This window comes from Myotis daubentonii, chromosome 7 (genome assembly GCF_963259705.1).
Source record: "Myotis daubentonii chromosome 7, mMyoDau2.1, whole genome shotgun sequence".
In the NCBI taxonomy this organism is placed as follows: Eukaryota; Metazoa; Chordata; class Mammalia; order Chiroptera; family Vespertilionidae; genus Myotis; species Myotis daubentonii.
The window spans coordinates 93,099,402-93,118,737 of NC_081846.1; positions in this window are offsets into that span (position 1 = coordinate 93,099,402).

A 19,336-nucleotide genomic window follows, 5' to 3' on the forward strand; every position below is an offset into this window, starting at 1 on the left:
CCCAGGATGTTCACATACACCTCTGGCTAAGAACCATTGTCTAGGCCTTTGGCTCAAGAAAAATGAGCCAGTGGTCACCGTGGGCGGCACTGTAGGTGAGGGCAACTACAGCCAGCTGGCGCCTGCTCTCCATCCGCACGGCTGGGTCTTACGAGGACATGGCGATTTGGGGGACGCCCAGAAGCATGCACTTGTTTCTCATGTGACCAATTCCCTCACTCTTCACTACTGATAGCAGAGCCGCCGCGTTAAAGGTATCTCATTCAACAAGTAGTTATCCACATGCGGCAGCTGCTATTCTAGGCCCTGGGCATTAGGATGAACGAGATGGCTGTTCCTGCCTCTGGAGTCTACATTCTAGTAGGTGGTGGGGCCAGGGAAGACGTGCCGGCCATAGGAAACGAGGAACCCTGACGCAAAGGGGCTGACACAGTCGCACACCAGGGACAGCTCAGAAGACAGCCACGCCCGCCTCGGCCCCCGTCTGGCTCTGCTTCCCTGAGGTTCTCTCGGTCCTGCCCTGCTCCTTCCAGACACCTAACCCTCAGGCTGCCTAGCAAGATGCCATTGGGCTCCAGGTGCCTCTTCACTTCCTCCCTCCAGCTCTCACCTGCAGCCGGTCTCTGGGCCGTTCCTGGGTCACACACTCCAGGCTCAGTTCTAATGGCCTCACTGGCCTCGAACCCACACCGGCAGGACTCTCTCTTCCCTGCTCCGGAGCCGCAGAGAGGAGAGTGAGGTCAGGGTCAGGGTGAGGAGTAGAGGGAGGATTGGGGTTCCTAATGAACATGCCTCTCTTCCTCCCTCCTGTCTGTTTGCTGACTTCTCGAACCCTTCTACCCTTTTATTTTTTTAATTCTTTATTAGTTAAGGTATTATAAATATGTCCTCATCCCCTTCTACCCTCTTTACATTCCCTGAATGGCTCACGCTCTCCTCTAACTTCAGCTGGAAAACTCCAGAGCCAGCCCGCACGTAGCCTCGATCCCCGCTTCAGGTCCACGTTCCCAGCTGCCCACTGGGCGACTCTCGTGCAGCAGCACCATCTCCTGTCTCTGTGCTGTGCACACACTGTCCCGGTGCCGGGTGCTCTGGCCTGTGACACGCGGACTGGAGAAGACGGCGTGGGCTACTTAGGAGCCGCAAGAATGTGACAGGGAGGGCAGTTAGACCACATGCTGCTCAGCCCTCACTGACTGCAGTGCCTGCTGCCGGGAGTTAGTCAGTGGGGTAACAGCCAGATGAAGCAGGTGCCAACTACAGGCATAAGAGCTGGCCCCTGCTGATAAGACAGAGCCTTTGAGCAAGTCCGGGGATGAGGAATACGTTCCAGCCCCGGTGAGGCAGCCCAGGGAGGTGAGGGACCAGCAGGTTAGCTCCTGGCAGAGCAGCTGGGGAAACAGGTGCGAAGCCGCCTCCTGATGAGGTGCGAGCTCTGCTTGTCCAATCTCACCCCCTGGGCCTCCTTCCCCTCGCTGTCAGGCGAAGCCAGGACCCACAGCCGGCCAGCTGGGCCCACCAGGCCACACGGCCACCCCCTGTGCAGAGAGGTCCACCGGGCAGGAGCCCGGCCACAAGAGGGTTCCTCATGACCTGGAGGAGTGATGGGAGCCAGGTGTGCCTTAGGCCCTTCCCTGCCCGCTGCGCGCCCCTCAGGGAATTTGCAGTCGGTGCTGAGCGCTCCCTATAATTGTGTCACAGCTGGGAGTAACTCCTGTCTCCATTTCTTGCCAGCTCCAAATAACTAAAGCATTCCAGAATTCTGGGATAATATTGAACTCCACCTCTTCCGCTAAGACCAGCCCCCTCTCTTAACTTCCCCATTGACAGTCACAATTCCGCTTCCCTCCTGGGCTCAGAACCTCTGCTCCATCACACAGGTCACTCCCAGGTCACTGCCATCTGCATCGCTCCAGCCCTCCCCAGTGTCCTGTGTGATTACCACAAAGGCTCCAAGCTCCTGTCCTCTGACTGTCTGCGGTCTTCTCGCCCGCCCCCCGCCCCCCGCCCCCCCACATGCCCAGTGCCTCGCCTCCTGAGAGGCTGGTGGGAGCATGCACTCCCACAGGGACAGCGTCAGTTTCCAGGCCGACCACAGGACTCAATACATGCCCTTTCTCATGGATCCCTGCACCAAACCTTACAGCTGGTGTCCTTACTCCAACTTAACATGGGAGAGAACGCGGCTGCCAGGGGAAAGGATCTCGCACAGTTGGCACCTGACTGGGTCTGGACTGCAGGGCGGCCTGAGCCCACAGGGTGGTCTGGCTGTGCCTCCTCTCGCGCCCTCCCGTGGCCGGTGGAGGAAGGAGGGGTGTGATGTCCTGCCCCCCACGTCCCCTGTGCCTGGAGCGGGCCTGGTGCCCAGTGGATGCCCATGTCTGTTTGCGGGAGGAATGTGATGAGGGCCAGTGATGACCAAAAGGCAGTGAATAGTTGCAGCCAAGAGAGCATGACATGCAAGTAGGGCTCATGCTGTGAAGGCTTTAAGTGTCACAGTGAAAAATATGAAGTCATCTCCATAGACAAAGGGAAGTCTGCAGCTGCTTACCTCATGAGCCTTCCTTTCAACAGCTGCCCCGGAACCTCTCCCGAGAGTCTGAGAAGGAAAACTAAGGTGAAAGAGACCCAGCCATTCATTCCTTCTTAACATCCTCGATGAAGGCTCCTTGGCCAGACACGAAGCTCGCGATTTCTGCCTCATCTTCTCCGACTTGCACAGACCTGCACCTGCAGAGCCACAGATGTGCGACTGTCAAACTGCCATCAGGCCTTCTCAAGCACGGCTTCACGGGCCAGGTGCCACCCTCACTGCTGCCTTCGAGGAGAAGGGGTCAGAGAAACCAACCCTCCTCCCCCACCCTTGGCTCTGGGTTCCAAGCCACTTCCCGATTTAATATTTCGTTGAGAAGCAGCTGGTATCTCAATCCAAACTGTAGGAGTGGGGAAGCGGGGAAGCAAGCATGAAGATGATTTGTGTTCGCAGAGCAATAGCGCAGGCCTGCGGGCGGGGCACGTCACTGTGGGAAGGGCTCTGTGAGCCTGTCCGGAGCTCGCTGCTCCCCTCTTGCCTCCTGCGAGGTCTCACCTGGGAATGTGCCTCCTGCTCCCCGCCCGCCCAGCTGCTTTCTTTAGGGTTGCACATGTGCTCTTCCCTCCCCTTGGTCACTGGCGCCCTCCTCCGATAGCTTGCCTCCCTGCTCTGCACCTGCCCTGCTCTGCCCGTCCCCTTGCTCTGGCCGCCTGGCCGCCTGGCCGCCGGCTGGTCTCCTGGCTCGGGCTCCGGCTCACCTTCCCCGGGGCCTTTCCTAAGACTGCGCTTCTCTCTCTGCTCTCTGCTGCTTAGCAGGAACCATTGCTCTCAGGGCTTCTCCTTGAAAACGCGCACATTAAGGCCAGCGATGGACTCTCTGTGAGCCTCAGACCCTGGTGTGTAACTGCCAGCTGTCCTCACTGCATGCCCCGCGCCACACCAGGAGGAGCCCCGTTGGCCAGGCAGTGGTGTGTCTTCCTTCCAGTTCCTCTGAATGGAGCCCCTGCTGTCTCACGGCTTCATGGATGCTCTCCCCAAGCCCGCCAGTGGCCCCTCATGCTCTGTGTTAGCATCCCTGCTGCCTCCCCGTCGGCCAATGTCCACCTACGTTCTACCCACTTCGTCCACAAAGCTGTGCACGGCTTCCCCAATTGTGACATCTTCGCTTGCTCCTCTGAACACTTTGTGAAGTGTTTACTGACCGCGATGGTCCAGCCCTAGGATTTTCCCACAGCTTGGGAGTGAGAGCCGGGAGCTCAGGTGCCCACCCCGGGCTCACCGGCTTCTCTGACCCAGCGCAGGGCCGCCAGCTGCTCATCCCTTCCTCCCTGGCCCACGGAAGGCCAGTCTCCTAGCGGCAGGGCCAGGTGTGAGTACTGGGCCGAGGAGGAGTAGGGTCTGAACTACCTAAATGCCGCTTCCCTTAACTGGCCTTAAACCCCTGTGGGTCCTCTCACAGACGCAAACGCTTGCCTTCCGCGGCACTTACAACTTAAAGCGATGCACGTGTTGGTGTGTTTGTGTAATGTTGGCATCCTCTGCTTAGACCAGCCGTGGGCAAACTACGGCCCGCGGGCCGGATCCGGCCCGTTCGGCTGTTCTATCCGGCCCGCGGAGCCGAAAGAGCGGAGGGTTCTCTTGCTCTCCCCTCCGCTCCTTCACCAGCAGCAGTGTTAACATGGCAACGTCGGGAAACACGGCCGCAGCTCCTTCTTCTGAGTCCAGTTTAAGAACCCATTGTGGCCCTCGAGTCAAAAAGTTTGCCCACCCCTGGTTAGACCGTACACATCTCTGCTTTATCAGAGCAGGATTGGACGCCCCTTGTTTGAACTGCTGCATAAGCAAGGCCTACATAGAGCCAACTCTCAGTACACTCATGCCTTGAGTGAATGAATGACTAGAGGCATGAAGAGGGAGCTAGGACTTCGCCCTAACATCTCAGGTTGCCTGCGTGGTCTGTAGCCCACTGGCCCGGTGGCCGCCTCAGGGCTCAAACCTCTGTAGAACAGACCCGGGCTGGGGACCACAATGTGGCCACTTTCTCCTGCGCCTCCCGGAGGGCAGCTCTCCAGCCCTCAGCCCCCTGCGTGCCCAGCTCTCAGTGATGCTGCCTGGCCACGTCTCTGTGTGGGGCTGAGTGGGAGGACGAGGACAAGGAGCTGAGCTGGAGGTGTTGCGCTCGTCCTGCTTTGTTCGGTCAGACTGGGGCTTGGCAGGGATGGGTTTAACAGTCTGCCTGCAAGGAAGGCTGCACAGGAGCCCGCACGGAGCGGGGACAGCCTTTGATCGGCCACTCTGGAAGGGGACACTGGACGAGACAAGCCTGCACAGGAGATGGAGGGTCCGCCAGGACAGGCCACCACCAGGCCCCAGCCTTCCAGTGCCACCAGGCCGGCTCTCAATGCAGATCCGCTGCTGCCTCCCTCCTGCCTGGTGTCTCCTGACCCCTGGCCTCAGCAGCTCCCACTGGTGGCCGTGGGCTGCACCCCAACATTGCCAATTGCCTTTGAGGTGGGCTAGGGTGAGTCCTTAGGAACAGATAGTAAAATCTGGAAATTCAGTTTTGTGTATAACGTAGAGCCTGGGACTCTCTCTGGCTCTGTGTTCCTGAGTAGGAGGGAGAGCAGGACCAGCACAGGGGACAGCACCTGCAGCTGTCCCGGGGCAACCCAGGGAGGCACGGTGTGTGCAAACACGGGGGAGGCACGGGGTGTGCGAACACAGGGGAGGCACGGGGTGTGCGAACACGGGGGAGGCACGGGGTGTGCGAACATGGGGGAGGCGCGGAGTGTGCGAACACGGGGGAGGCATGGTGAAAGTGTGGTGTGTGTGAACACAGCAGTCATGGTAGATGCATGGTGTGTGTAAACATGGGGGAAGTGTGTTGGAAGCGTGGCGTGTGTGAACATGGAGGAAGTGTGTTGGAAGCGTGGTGTGTGTGAACACGGGGGAAGTGTGTTGGATGCGTGGTATGTGTGAACACAGCTCTCTGGCGAGACTGCACCTGCAGCCCCCACCGCTGACCCAGACCATGAAGGTCCGAGTCCTGAGCCCTCAGCATGGACACAAAGCAATGGGCTCCAGCACCCCCTTCACCCTCTTCTCCTGCATCTGGAACAATCCACCCTGTAGCCCTCCACGTGCCTCTCTCCTGCGAAGCTGCTGCGTGGTCTCTGACACCAGAAAGCACTTTCCTTCCTTCCGTCACCGGCTCACACCCAGGCCCCACATGGAGCCTTCAGAGCCCGGATCACTGGGTCTCAGCCTCCTCCAGTCCTCTCCCCACATCCTGTGCCAGCTCTTCCTGCTCGGTCCACGGGATCAGCGTTGGAGTGCCCTGGGCTCGCTCTCCACCTGCCTACCTCTCTTCCTGCACTTGACTTGCCCGAGGTCATGCGGGCCGAGCTGTCCCCGCTCCTGGTGCCCCCAAATGCAGCTCTAACCTGAGCCTCTGGACCCGCTCCAGTGGCAGCCCCAGGCACTGAGCCCTGGGCTGGTGGAGATGTGGGGGAAGTGGGAGAGATGCACCAGGTTTTGACAAAGTAGTAGCAAAAAATAATAAAATATCTCACTAATTAATTCATGTTGATTGCACCTTGGATCTATTGGATTAAATAAAATATATTTTTAATTAATTTCACGTTTCTCTTTTATGATTTTAATGTGGCTTGTAGTGAAGTTAATCCACCCCCATGGCTCCCCTTTGAGGCTCATGTTGTCTTCCCACTGGACGGCACCACCAAGTGCATCTCCTTGCCCTGCCCCCACCTGCCAGCTCCACGGAAACGCCGAGAGAACCACGCTCCACAGTGACGTCCCTCGCTACGCCCCACAGACGCTCTTCTCCCGAGTGTCCACATCTCAGGAGCAGCCCCACAGTATCCCCCGTCCCTTGATTAAAAGCCTAAGAACAATCCTTGAACCCGCTCTTTTTATCGCTTCTTATGTCCAGGTCATTTGCAAATCCTGGTCATTCTACCTCCAGAATCTGTCGCCAGGCTGGATGCTCCTCTATTCCACCACCACTAACTGCAGCAGGACAAGGCTCTACTGGGCCCAGCAGAAGCTGTCGCCTGCCCCCGCCTGCCTTCCCTGCTCCCCCACGCCCCTCACCACCAGCCTCATCCAGCAGCCACAGGGGCCTTTCCCCAACACTAAGAAGACCAACACTGACGAAAACCTTCCATGTCTTTCAATTGACTTGTAATTCAAGTCCTCACCACAGCCTACAAGACCCTGCAAGAGCCTTGGTGACCTGGCATCAGACCCTCTTTGAGCTTCACGTCCTCCCCTCCTCCCCGCTGGGTAGTTCTCGCACCTCACGCTCATTCTGCCCTGAGGCCTGGACTTGCTGTTCTCTCTCTGCCTGGAATGCTCTTGCTTCTCTTCAGCATGGTGCGGTACCTAATGATGGACGTCGCCTGGACCTTCATCTAACATAGAACAAGACAGGGCCTGGGAGAAGTCAAGACTGTGCTGAAGTTGGTGGCTGACCACGGTCCCTTCAGTTGTAGGAGTCTCCCTTCTGTCACAAAGGAAAGCCGCTGGCCTGGCATGACTTGTTTTTAAAGCATGCTATTGAACTTTCCTACTCTGCTCTGGCTTTGCAGGAGTTGCAGGCTGTGAGTTATTTGTGCTTATTTCTCGGAACACACCATGAATAGTTTTCATTATGGCCCTTCATCTAGCCCTGGGCTCAGCACGCCCCGTTCCACCTTCCCAGCCCTGTCCTCTCAGGGGCTCTCTTTTACCTGCCCTCACCCTTCACTGCAGGTGGTGCTCATCACCACTCCTGCCCCAGATTTGCCATCATCCGGGGGCGGGGGGGGGGGGGCAGCACCACATGGGTGGCCACACTACGGACTGTGACTTGCTTTTTTGCCCTCCTCATTCGGGCCTAAGGTCTGTCTGCCACTGTGTCCCAGGCTCTAGAGCAGAATGACTAAATTCACACAGAAACATCACACACCCTCCTCTGAAGCCTTCCCCCAAAATGTGTCCCCGTTCTGGCAATTTCCATTATATATCTTTTTACTTATCTCTCTCCCCATCTAGACAATGAACTAAGGAGGCTAGGCCTGGCTCTTACTTATTTTACCTACTAGCGCCCATCCCAGGGACAGATACACAGGGGGAGTTTGGCAAACTGATGATGAGTGAGGGCTGTTGGTGGCCTCCTTCTCTCAGTATGCCCCTGTGCGCGCAGAGCCAGGTAAAGCCACACGGGAGAGTGGACAGAGCAAGTATACAGACTTCACACCTTTTACCTCCCGGGTCAGCCCTCTGAGGCTCCGCAGCACTCCTGCCCCTGGAATCCAGTAAGTCACTGTTTCCTTATAATAAATTCTCTTTCTTGTTCCAACTGGGTACAGTGGATAAGGGCTCTTCGCTCTGCTCTTTGCAACCAAGAATCTTCACAAAAGCAGGACTCAACAGAAAGAGAATTCGGGCTCCCCCTGCTCCCTGTACAGGTCAAGGCCTCAGGTCTGCAAAATGCACCCACCCCAGCTCGGAAAATGAGAAGCTGCTCCTCCTTGCAAAGCACTGTGTCCCAGCACTGAAGCCTGGAGGCTGCCTGCTTCCTCCTTTGCCAATTCCATGACCCAGGGCAGGGACCAATCTCTCAGGCCTTTGGGCACATTTATGTGAGAAATTAATGTATATCTTGGTTTATGCAGCAGGCAGCTTCCTAAACACTGTATGTGAATCACATCTTTTAAAGGTTGAGTCCCCTTCCCCACTCACTATGGCTGCCTGCTCTTCCTTTTGGATTTATCTCCAATTGGCAGCAGCAAACTATAACCCTCACTTTACATTCCTCTCCTTCCCAAGGGGTTCACCAATTAATGCACCATGTTTTCATTTGGAGCCTATTGCCTGTAAGACATTGTTCACTATCAGTAAAGAGAACAGGGGATGCACCGAGTGTCCAGGGAGCCCGCTCTCTGTGCATCCTCCACAAAACTATGTGAATAGCCAACCTCTTATTTATCGCTTCTGTCAATTCAGAATTTCTTCCATCAGTTTTTCCAAAGAAGTGCCCATGTGTACTGAGCAGCCTATCTAGGTTGTCATGGAAATGGAGAATCATAAAAAGGTGTTCAGAAACGTAGGCGCTTCTATAAATCCTCAATAACAGCAATTGTGATTGTCTGCAGCCATAATGAAAACTATTCATGGTGTGTTCTGAGAAAGAAGCACAAATAACTCACAGCCTGCAACTCCTGCAAAGCCAGGGCAGAGTAGGAAAGTTCAATAGCATGCTTTAAAAACAAGTCATGCCAGGCCAGCGGCTTTCCTTTGTGACAGAAGGGAGACTCCTACAACCGAAGGGACCGTGGTCAGCCACCAACTTCTGCACAGTCTTGACTTCTCCCAGGCCCTGTCTTGTTCTCTTGGACATCCGAGAGACTATGGCCTATCTCAGCAGATCCTACCCAGCTTCAGAAGGAAATCGCTGAGTATATCTGAATTCTCTTTAGTTCTTCATAATCTACCTGTTCCCACAAAAAAATTCTGAGGCAATTTACAAAAGTTTCTGTAGCATCCAAACATAAATACTTACAAGTTAAGACATCAGAACAAATGGCTTACCTGGTAACTTTTTTGTACAAGGAACAGAAATAAATTCAAGCCAGCTTAAAAGAAAAAAAGGGGAGATTTGTAGCTTTGCAACAAAAACACGGGAGATTTCGTATGTGGCATCTAAAGCGAGAGAGTAGCAGGATCCCAAGAAAAACAGTGGAAAAACAGGCTTCTTTCGGGGTCCCAGCGAGTGTCAGCTGCCCGTCCTCCAGCTCTTTACCTCTGTGCACCTGCTTCTCTCTTTCTCAGAAGACTGGCCCACCTGCAACCCTTCCACATAGTTACCTGTGCTCTCAAAGGCTACTTTCCTCAGGGCTCACGCCACCTGGAGAGATGCTGACGCTGTCTGGGTTCACCTGAAATTCCCAGGAAGAGATGACATGTAGCCCAACTTGTCACATGACTGCCACTTATCCAGTAGTTAGTTGAGGTGAGGGGTGGGCTTCTTGGTCAGCTCAGGCTGTCATAACAAATTGGCCTAGAGGAGGGGCTTACACCACAGGAATTTGTTTTCTCACAGGGTGAGAGGATGAAAGCCCCAGACCATGGTCAGTGTCTGGTGAGAGCTCTTCTTTGGGTTGCAGATGGCCACCTCCTCTCTGTGTCCTCCATGGCCTTCCCTTGGTCCATGTGGTGGAGACAGAGAAGCGATCTGATGTCTCTCCTTATAAGGGCACTAATCTCATCATGAGAGCCCCACCCTCTGGACCTCATCTGATTTCAATTACCTCCCTCAGCCTCATCCCCAGACACCATCATGTTGCGGGGAGGCAGGGCTTCAACATATAAATGGGGAGTGGAGCACAATTCAGTCCATGCTATGGGGTCCACCCCCAAGTGTGCGGGGAGCAGCTAATGTGAACTGGGATGCAAATTGCGAGTCTAACCATCACAGACATTAAAGGGAGAGTTAGTGTGGAACCCGACAGCACTGTCCATCCACTTGCTAGAGGCAGACACAAAAGTGGCTCTGAGCTGCTGAGCTGCCCAAGTGCCGAGAGACGGAAGGTGCCATAGGTTTCCTGAGAGGCTCTCACAGAAACAAACTCCCTTCCCAGGTGAATCTGCTCCCTCCAACCATGCGGCCTCAGACACTTCTCCTCCAAGTCCGCAGGTGGTGGACAGGTCTGTGTCCTCAGGGCCTCCCAACAAATCGTGCAATATCATCTTTCCCAAAATCTCCTTAATGACCCTCAAAGAGGGCGGGAGGCATCATGCAGAACCTCAAGCCGGCAGAGCTCCAGAACAAGGTTCTATTACTACCCCCCTTGTACAGAGGAGAACCCCGACTCAGAGAAGCCAGTGGACTCCCCCAAGGCCTTGCAAGGAATAAGCAGCAGCAATGAGATAACCCCCCTGCTGACAAGGGAGCCCTTTCCCAATCAGCTCTGCCTGACGAGACTCCTGGTCAGGTTTCAGAAAGAGACCTGGGTTTGCTCTTTCTCCCGAGGCCCTTCCTTGTGGCACGAGCAGAGAAAGCCAGCCAGGGGAAGCACAGGGGGACAGAGGGCCCAGGACCTGCCAGAGAAACAGGATGGGCGAGTCCAGAAGATACAGCAAGCGTGGAATAAGTTCGGTCTCACAATAAAGGCTGTTACAGATGTGCACCCAAGACAACAGGCAGGTCAGAAGGACTCTAAGTTCCGAGTTAGGCCAGGCTGCCAGGTTGCAAAAGCCATAGCTGGCATCAAAACCAGGCCACGTGGGTGAAGCGTGACTGAGAGGTGGCAGCTTAGAGAGGCAGAGGCCAGGCAGGGCTGGAAATAGAGACCTCAGGGCCCAGCAGACAGGTCTCCAAGGGAGCCCCTAGCGTGTGGGAAGATGCTGCTGGACCCTCCAACAGATTGCCTGTAAGCTGCGTGCACTGCAATGGAGGTCTCATGGCAGAACGTCTCCAGGAGCCAAGAGCAGCGCGAGGCAGCACGGCAGTGTGATGCAGAGCATGGAGCACATCTTGGGAGCGGTCTTCGCCTGTGGGAGGAATAGAGCAGGGGACTGTGAGGCACACCCCAGGACCACAGGCTCGGGGCACTGGGGCAGGCGTGCAGAGGAAGGGGGCGCTCAGAACAGGAAGACGTCCACGTGCCCGAGCCCGGTGTCAACTGCTGCTGATTCTAGGGAGGGTGAGTGGATTGAACAGTAATTCCCACAAAGGGAGACCCTGGTCCTACCCCCAGTAGCTGTGAATTTGCAATAGAGGTTTGGGAAATAGTTTTTGCAGGTAGAATAAAAAATCGCTAGATGTGATCATCCTGGGTTTGGGGTTAAATCCAGTGGCTGGTGTCCTTACACAAAGAGAAAGAAAAGGAGATTCCCAGAGGCAGTAGGCCACATGAATGAAGGCAAAGATGGGGGGCACGTAGCTACCAACCACGGAAAGCCAAGGACTGCCAGCAGTCCCACAGCTGCGAGACGGGCATGGAGTGGATTTGCCAGAAAGAACCAGCCTTGCAGGACCTGAAGATAGGATTCTGCCCTCCACAACGGTGAGAGAATGCATTTGTTTTAAGCCACTCTGTTTGTGGTACTATGTTATTCAGTCCTAGAAGCTAATGCAGATGGTAATTTATTTCATCTTATGGGTCAGTTCTGTCCACTTATAGTGACTGCCCAGAGCACTCTGTAGAGAACCTGAGGCTATTCAGGCTCCACAGACACATGGCCGTGATCGCCTGGTGAGCCTGCGGCGGTATGGCCCGGAGGTGGCAGCGCGTGCGCCCGGGATCACCCTCCCTAGCCAACATTTACGCGGTGCTCGGTACTGAAAATGAAAAGGTCAGGAGCATGATTCTTGCCCTCAGTGCCCTTACAGTCTAGCACCAGAACTCAGTCAGATCGAGGCTCAGTTGGTCTTCCTGTGGAACAAGGGGAAAATCAATCACAACAGCTTTGATAGCACAGAGTTGTCATCAGGAAATGCTCTCACAAAATATCACTTACAGGAAGAAGAGCAAGCCAGGCATTCTGCCTGATGTCAAATTCAATGGTGGCCAAGAACATGAAGACTTAATGTGTGGGTGCGTGGACATTGTACAAGTATGGTTTATTTTTTTAGAAAAACCCTCAAAGGTGAAGGTTGCCATTAAATATTTGAATTTATTTTCATATAAGCTAGGCCTATGCCATCTTCCAAGGTAACAGGACCTGTAAACTTACTCCCCAGGGGAGGAAAGATGAGTCTGTTTGATGACTCTACCAAGAGCCCCGGATGTGAAACTGTGCAGCATCCTCGTCTGTGACCTCGTTGTAGCACTATACACTCATCTTTTCTCTTTCATCCTTCAACGCAGCGTCCCCATTTTTGCCCTGATCCCAGCACCCAGTCTCTCTTCTTTTTTATTGCTTAAAGTATTACAAAGGATATTACATATGTGTCCTTTCTTTCCCACCCGCCCTTAACAATCCCCTGGCCTCCCCTACCACCCAGTGTCTTATGTCCATTGGTTATGCTTATATGCATGCATACAAGTCCTTCAGTTGATCTCTTACCCTGCTCCCTCCTGCCCCCCAACCCTCCCCAGCCTTCCCGCTGCAGTTTGACAATCTGTTCGAGGCAGCTCTGCCTCTGTATCTATTATTGTTCAAAAGTTTATAATGGTCTTTATTACCCAGAAATGAGTGAGATCATGTGGTATTTTTCCTTCATTGACTAGCTTATTTCACTTAGCATAATGCTCTCCAGTTCCATCCATGCTGCTGAAAATGGTAGGAGTTCCTTCTTTTTTACAGCAGCATAGTATTCCATCCTGTAGATGTACCACAGTTTTCTAATCCATTCATCTACTGATGGGCACTTAGGCTGTTTCCAGATATTAGCTATGGTGAATTGTGCTGCTATGAACCCCTATGTTCATATATATCCTTTCTGATTGGTGTTTCTGGTTTCTTGGGATATATTCCTAGAAGTGGGATCACAGGGTCAAATGGGAGTTCCATTTTTAGTTTTTTGAGGAAGCTCCACACTGTCTTCCATAGTGGCTGCACCAGTCTGCATTCCCACCAGCAGTGCACAAGTGTTCCTTTTTCTCCACATCCTCTCCAGCACTTGTCATTTGTTGATTTGTTGATGATAGCCAGTCTGACAGGTGTGAGATTGTACCTCATTGTTGTTTTGATTTGCATCTCTCAGATGATTAGTGACTTTGAGCATGTTTTCATATGTCTCTTGGCTTTCTGAATGTCATTTTTTGAAAGGTGTCTATTTAGATCCTTTGTCCATTTTTTGATTGGATTGTTTATCTTCCTTTTGTTAAGTTGTATGAGTTCCCTATAAGTTTTGGAGATTAGGCCCTTATCAGATATGACATTGGCATATATGTTTTCCCACGAAGTGGGCTTTCTTGTTGTTTTCTTGATGGTTTCTTTTGTTGTGCAGAAGATTTTATTTTGATGTAGTCCCATTTGATCATTTTCTCTTTAGTTTCAAATGCCCTAGGAGCTGTATCAGTGAAAAAATTGCTTCGGCATATATCTGAGATTTTGTTGCCTTTGGATTCTTCTAGAATTTTTATGGTTTCTAGTTGTACATTTAAGTCCTTTATCCATTTTGAGTTTATTTTTGTGTATGGTGTAAGTTGGTGGTCTAGTTTCATTTTCTTGCATATATCCGTCCAATTTTCCCAACACCATTTATTGAAGAGACTATCTTGGCTCCATTGTATGTTCTTGCCTCCTTTGTCAAATATTAATTGGGCATATTGGTTCGGGCTGATTTCTGGGTTCTCTATTCTATTCCATTGATCTATATGTCTGTTCTTATCCAGTACCAGGCAGTTTTGAGAACAGTGGCTTTGTAATACATCTTGAAATCTGGTATTGAGATCCCACCTGCTTTGTTCTTTCTCAGGATTGCTGCAGCTATTCAGGGTCTTTTTTTATTCCAGATGAATTTTTGGAGAGTTAGTTCTAGATCTGTGAAGTATGCCGGTGGTATTTTAATGGGAAGTGCATTGAATTTATAGATTGCTTGGGTAGTATGGACATTTTAATGATGTTGATTCTACCAATCCATGAACACGGTAAGTTCTTCCATCTGGTTATGTCTTCCTCTATCTCTTTTTTCAACATCCTGCAGTTTTCTGAGTAGAGGTCTTTTACCCCTTTAGTAAAGTTTATTCCTAGGTAGATTAATTTTTTTGGTGCGATGGTTAATGGGATTGTTTTTATAATCTCTCTTTCTGAAAGTTCACTATTGGTGTATAGAAATGCCTCAGATTTCTTTGGGTTAATTTTGTATCCTGCTACATTGCTGAATTCGTGTATTAAGTCTAGTAGTGTTTTGATGGAGTCTCTAGGGTATTGTATGTATAATATCATGTCATCTGCAAATAAAGACAGTTTTACTTCCTCTTTTCCAATTTGGATGCCTTTTATTTCTTCTTCTTGTCTAATTGCAATGGCTAATACTTCCAGTATTATGTTGAACAGGAGTGGTGAGAGTGGGCATCCCTGTCTTGTTCCCATTCTTAGGGGAAATGGTGTTAGTTTTTGTCCATTGAGTATGATGTTGGCTGTTGGCCTGTCATATATGGCTTTTATTATGTTGAGGTATGATCCTTCTACTCCCACCTTGCTGACAGTTTTTATCAAAAATTGGTGTTGGATTTTGTCAAATGCTTTTTATGCATCAATTGATATGACCATGTGGTTTTTCTCTTTCAATTTGTTTATGTGATGTATCACGTTTATTGATTTGCGGATATTGTACCATCCTTGCATCCCTGGGATAAATCCTACTTGGTCATGGTGTATGATCTTTCTGATGTAGTGCTGGATCCAATTTGCTAAGATTTTGTTAAAGATTTTGACATCTATGTTCATGAGGGATATTGGCCTGTAATTCTCTTTCATTGTGTTGTCTTTACCTGGTTTTGGTATTAGGGTGATGCTGGCTTCATAGAATGAGCTTGGAAGTGTTCTTTCCTCTTGAATTTTTTGTAGTAGTCTGAGGAGGGTAGGTTTTAGTTCTTCCTTGAATGCTTGGTAAAAAACTCCCCTGTGAAGCCGTCTGGTCCTGGGCTTTTGTTTGCTGGAAGCTTTTTGATGACTGCTTCAATTTCTTCAATTGTTATTGGCCTTTTGAGATTTTTTGATTCTTCCTGATTGAGTTTGGAATGTTGTATTTTTCTAGGAATTTGTCCACTTCCTCCAGGTTGTCTAGTTTTTTGGAGTAGAGCTGTCCATAGTATTTTTTAACAATCATTTTTATTTCTGTGAGGTCTGTTGTTATTTCGCCTGTATCATTTATTATTTTGTTTATTTGGGTCCTCTCTCTTTGCTTCTTGGTGAGCCTGGCTAGAGGTTTGTCAATCGTGTTTATCCTTTCAAAGAACCAGCTCTTGGTTTCAATGATTTTCTGTATTTTTTTTTGGACTCTATGTCATTTATTTCTGCTTTAATCTTTATTATCTCCTTCCTTCTGCTCATTCTGGGCTTTTCTTGTTGCTCTCTTTCTAATTCTTGGAGTTGTAGACTTAGATGATTTACTACCATTTTTTCTTGTTTTTTGAGGTAGGTCTGTAGAGTTATAAACTTCCCTCTTGGGACTGCCTTCATTGTGTCCCATAGGTTTTGGACTGTTGTGTTTTCATTGTCATTAGTTTCCAGGATGTTTTTAATTTCTTCTTTGATCTCATTGGTAACCCAATCAATATTTAATAACATGCTATTCAGCTTCCAAGTGTTTGAGTATTTTGGGTTGTTTTTATTGTAGTTCATTTCTAATATTATGCCATCGTGGTCTGAGAAGATGCTTGGTATGATTTCAATCTTCTTGAATTTGGGTAGACTTTATGACCCAATATGTGGTCTATTTTTGAATCTGTCACATGAGCACTTGAGTAAAATGTATATTCTGTGGCTTTGGGGTGAAGTGTTCTGAAGATGTCAATTAAGACCATCTGATCTAGTGAGTCACTTAGGATTGCTGTTTTTTTGCTGATTGTTCGTCTAGAGGATTTATCCAGTGATGTCAGTGGTGTATTAAAGTCCCCTACTATGATTGTATTGTTGTCGATCTCTCCTTTGATACCTTCCACGAGTATTTTTATGTATTTGGGTGCTCCGGCATTGGGTGCATATATGATTACCAGGCTTATATCTTCTTGTTGTATTGATCCCTTTAGTATTACGAAGTGGCCTTCCTTATCTCTTGTTATGGCCTTCACTTTGAGGTCTATTTTGTCCAATATAAGTATTGCTACCCCAGCTTTCTTTTCCTTTCCATTTGCCTGAAAGATATTTTTCCAACCCTTCAGTTTCAGTCTGTGTGAGTCCCTTCTAATGAGGTGGGTTTCTTGTAGACAGGAAATGTATGGGTCATGATTTTTTATCCATTCAGCCACTCAATGTCTTTTGGTTGGAGCATTTAGTCCATTTATGTTTAAAGTTATTATTGAAAGGTACTTGTTTGTAGCCATTTGTTTTTTTGTGTGGCTGTTTTCTTTCTGAGATTTTTATTTCTTCTTTTTACACCAGTCCCTTTAGCATATCTTGCATTGCTGGCTTGGTGGTGATAAAATCCCTTAGCCTTTTTTTGTCTGTGAAGCTTCTTATTTCCCCTTCAATTTTGAATGATAGCCTTGCTGGATAGAGTATTCTTGGATTCTGTCCTTTGCTTTGCTTCACTTTGTAAATTTCCATCTATTCTTTTCTGGCATGATGTGTTTCTATTGATAAATCATTTGATAATATAATGGGAGATGCCTTGTTTGTAACTTTAAGTCTCTCTCTTGCAGCCTGTAAGAGTCTGTCTTTGTCCTGAACATTTGCCATGGTAATTATGATGTGTCTTTGTGTGGGTCTTTTGGGGTTCACCTTGTTTGGGAGGCTCTGTGCTTGTGTGACTTTTTTCTTCCCCACCTCAGGGAAGTTTTCTGATATTATTTCTTCAAATCGGTTTTCTATTCCTTGTTCATCTTTCTGTTGTTCTGGCACCCCTATTATTCATATGTTGTTTTGTTTCTTGTTGTCCCTAAGCTCCCTTAGGCTCTCCTCCTGTCTTTTAATTTTTTTCTCCAATTGCAGTACAGTTTGGGTGTGTTTTGCTTCCTTGTCTTCTAATTCAGTAATTCGGTCCTCTGCTTCTCCTAGTCTACTGTTGATACTTTCAATGGTGTTTTTTATTGCAACTATATTGCTCTTCATTTCTTCTTGGTTCTTACATAATTTATTGATTTTTTTCATCTGTTTCTTCTTGCTTCTTGCATAGGAAGTTGATTTTTTCATCTATTTCTTCTTGCTTCTTGCATAAGTTGTTGATTTTTTTCTCCATCCGGTCCATACACTCTAGGACCCTTATTCTGAATTCTTTTTTTTGTCATGTTGCATGCCTCTGTATCACTTAGCTGCTTTTTTGGCCTTCCTCTTCTTTCCTTTGGGGGCTTTCTTTGTCTACCTATGTTTGATCTCACTGGCATATATAGATGTTGAGTCATTCAGTGACTGCTCCCTGGGTGGCAGTGGCTCCTTTGGCTTTGGTTGCTCCTCAGGCAGTTGCAGTAGCAGCTGCTCCCCAGTTGGCAGCAGCTCCTCTGGTGGGTGCTATTCACAGCTGTGGTGGCTCTTCTGGCTGTTGTGGGGAGGCTTCACGTACAGCTGCTGTTCCTCAGACAGATGGTGTGGTGATCAGGAGGCTGCTGTTGCTTGGATCTGCTGCGTTGATTTAAGGGCACAAAATACAACACAACATGGCGCTGCGTACCAGGCACTGAACACAAATATAGTCACGATATTAATAACCCCAAATAATGGTGACCACCTGAATTAAGAGGATTAGGGGATAAGGAAGAAAGAAGAGAAAAGAGAAAAAAGAAAAGAAAAGTGAAATTGGGAGAAAGGAGGGGGAAGGAAAAACAAACGAAAGGAGAGAATGAAGTAGAAGAAGGGAAGAGACTATTTATATGAGGAGAAAACTCTGATAGAACCTCCACTAATCCCAACCAATTCCGGCAACAGATCCCTGGAGATGAATGCAAACTAGAAACAACCAATAATATCAAGAGAGGCAAGGGAAAACAGAAGCACAATAATAACAGGGGGGTAGGGGGGGAGGGTGATGGAGGGAGGGGGAAAACAGCAGAAAAAAAGAAAATGAAAAAGCAAAACAACCTCACAACCAGTCCTAAAACACACACACACACACACACACAAAAAAAAAAAAAAAAAAAAAAAACCAACCAATATACTCAACAATCAAGCAAACAGCAACTAAACAATAGAAAGATAAAAGAAGAAAAAAAAATTTGGATAGTGAAGAAAGATAAGGGATATGTGTATAAGGATTTAGAGCAGTGGATTGGAAATAGGATATATAAGTAGGGTGAAATTTTGACAGGAGGTAAACAGAAGGAATAGGGAAAACCTAAAGCAGGAATAGGGTAAGAAAAACAGGACAACAAAAGGGGAAAAGTGTGTTTTAGCATAGAGGTAAAAGGGTAGAGGGTTTTAGCATAGAGGTAAAATTGAGGTAGGGAAAACTGATGCTAAAGGAACGATGAAAGTAGAATGGAGAACACTAATCCCAAAATGAAATAAAATAAAGAGAAATTAAAATGGCACTTTAAAAAATGGTAAAATGGTAGCAGTAATAATACTGGTTAAAAATAAAAATGTAGTAATTAAAAGGGTAAAATCAGGTGATGGAAAAAGAAGAAAAAAGAATTGGTTTCTTAGTTAAAAGGTGAAAAAAGAAAAAAAAAATTGCAGTAGTGAAGGTCCTTTGGTTCTTCTACTCTTCAGTCTGGCTTGCCTTAGTCCTGTCAGGTATTCAGGAGAGTGTTGAATTTCCCTGTGATACACTGTTCCTGCATGTTGTAAACCACAGTTCTGATTTTAAAGCAGGCCTTATTTGTGTCCCAGACTGCCTTAATTTGTATTTACCTAAGAGTCAGTTTGTGGCTCAGCCTCTGGGTGGCAGTGTTTTTGGGTTGGCCTCTGAGGCTATACGGCTTCTCTATCCAGTAGCAAGGGTTTATTTTCTCTATTGCACTTAACACATTGTATGCGGGAAACGTATTTATACATTGACTGGTAATAGAGCAAGGGACACGTATTAATACGTCTTTTATAGACTAGCGGTAGAATGCGGTTAACATATAAATACGTTTATTTTTATACTTTTTTATTGCTCTAAAGGGATGCTAACATGCAGATATACGAATTCCAAAGGACAAAATTTGGGTCTCTAACACATACAATGGTGAATTATGTATGTACTTC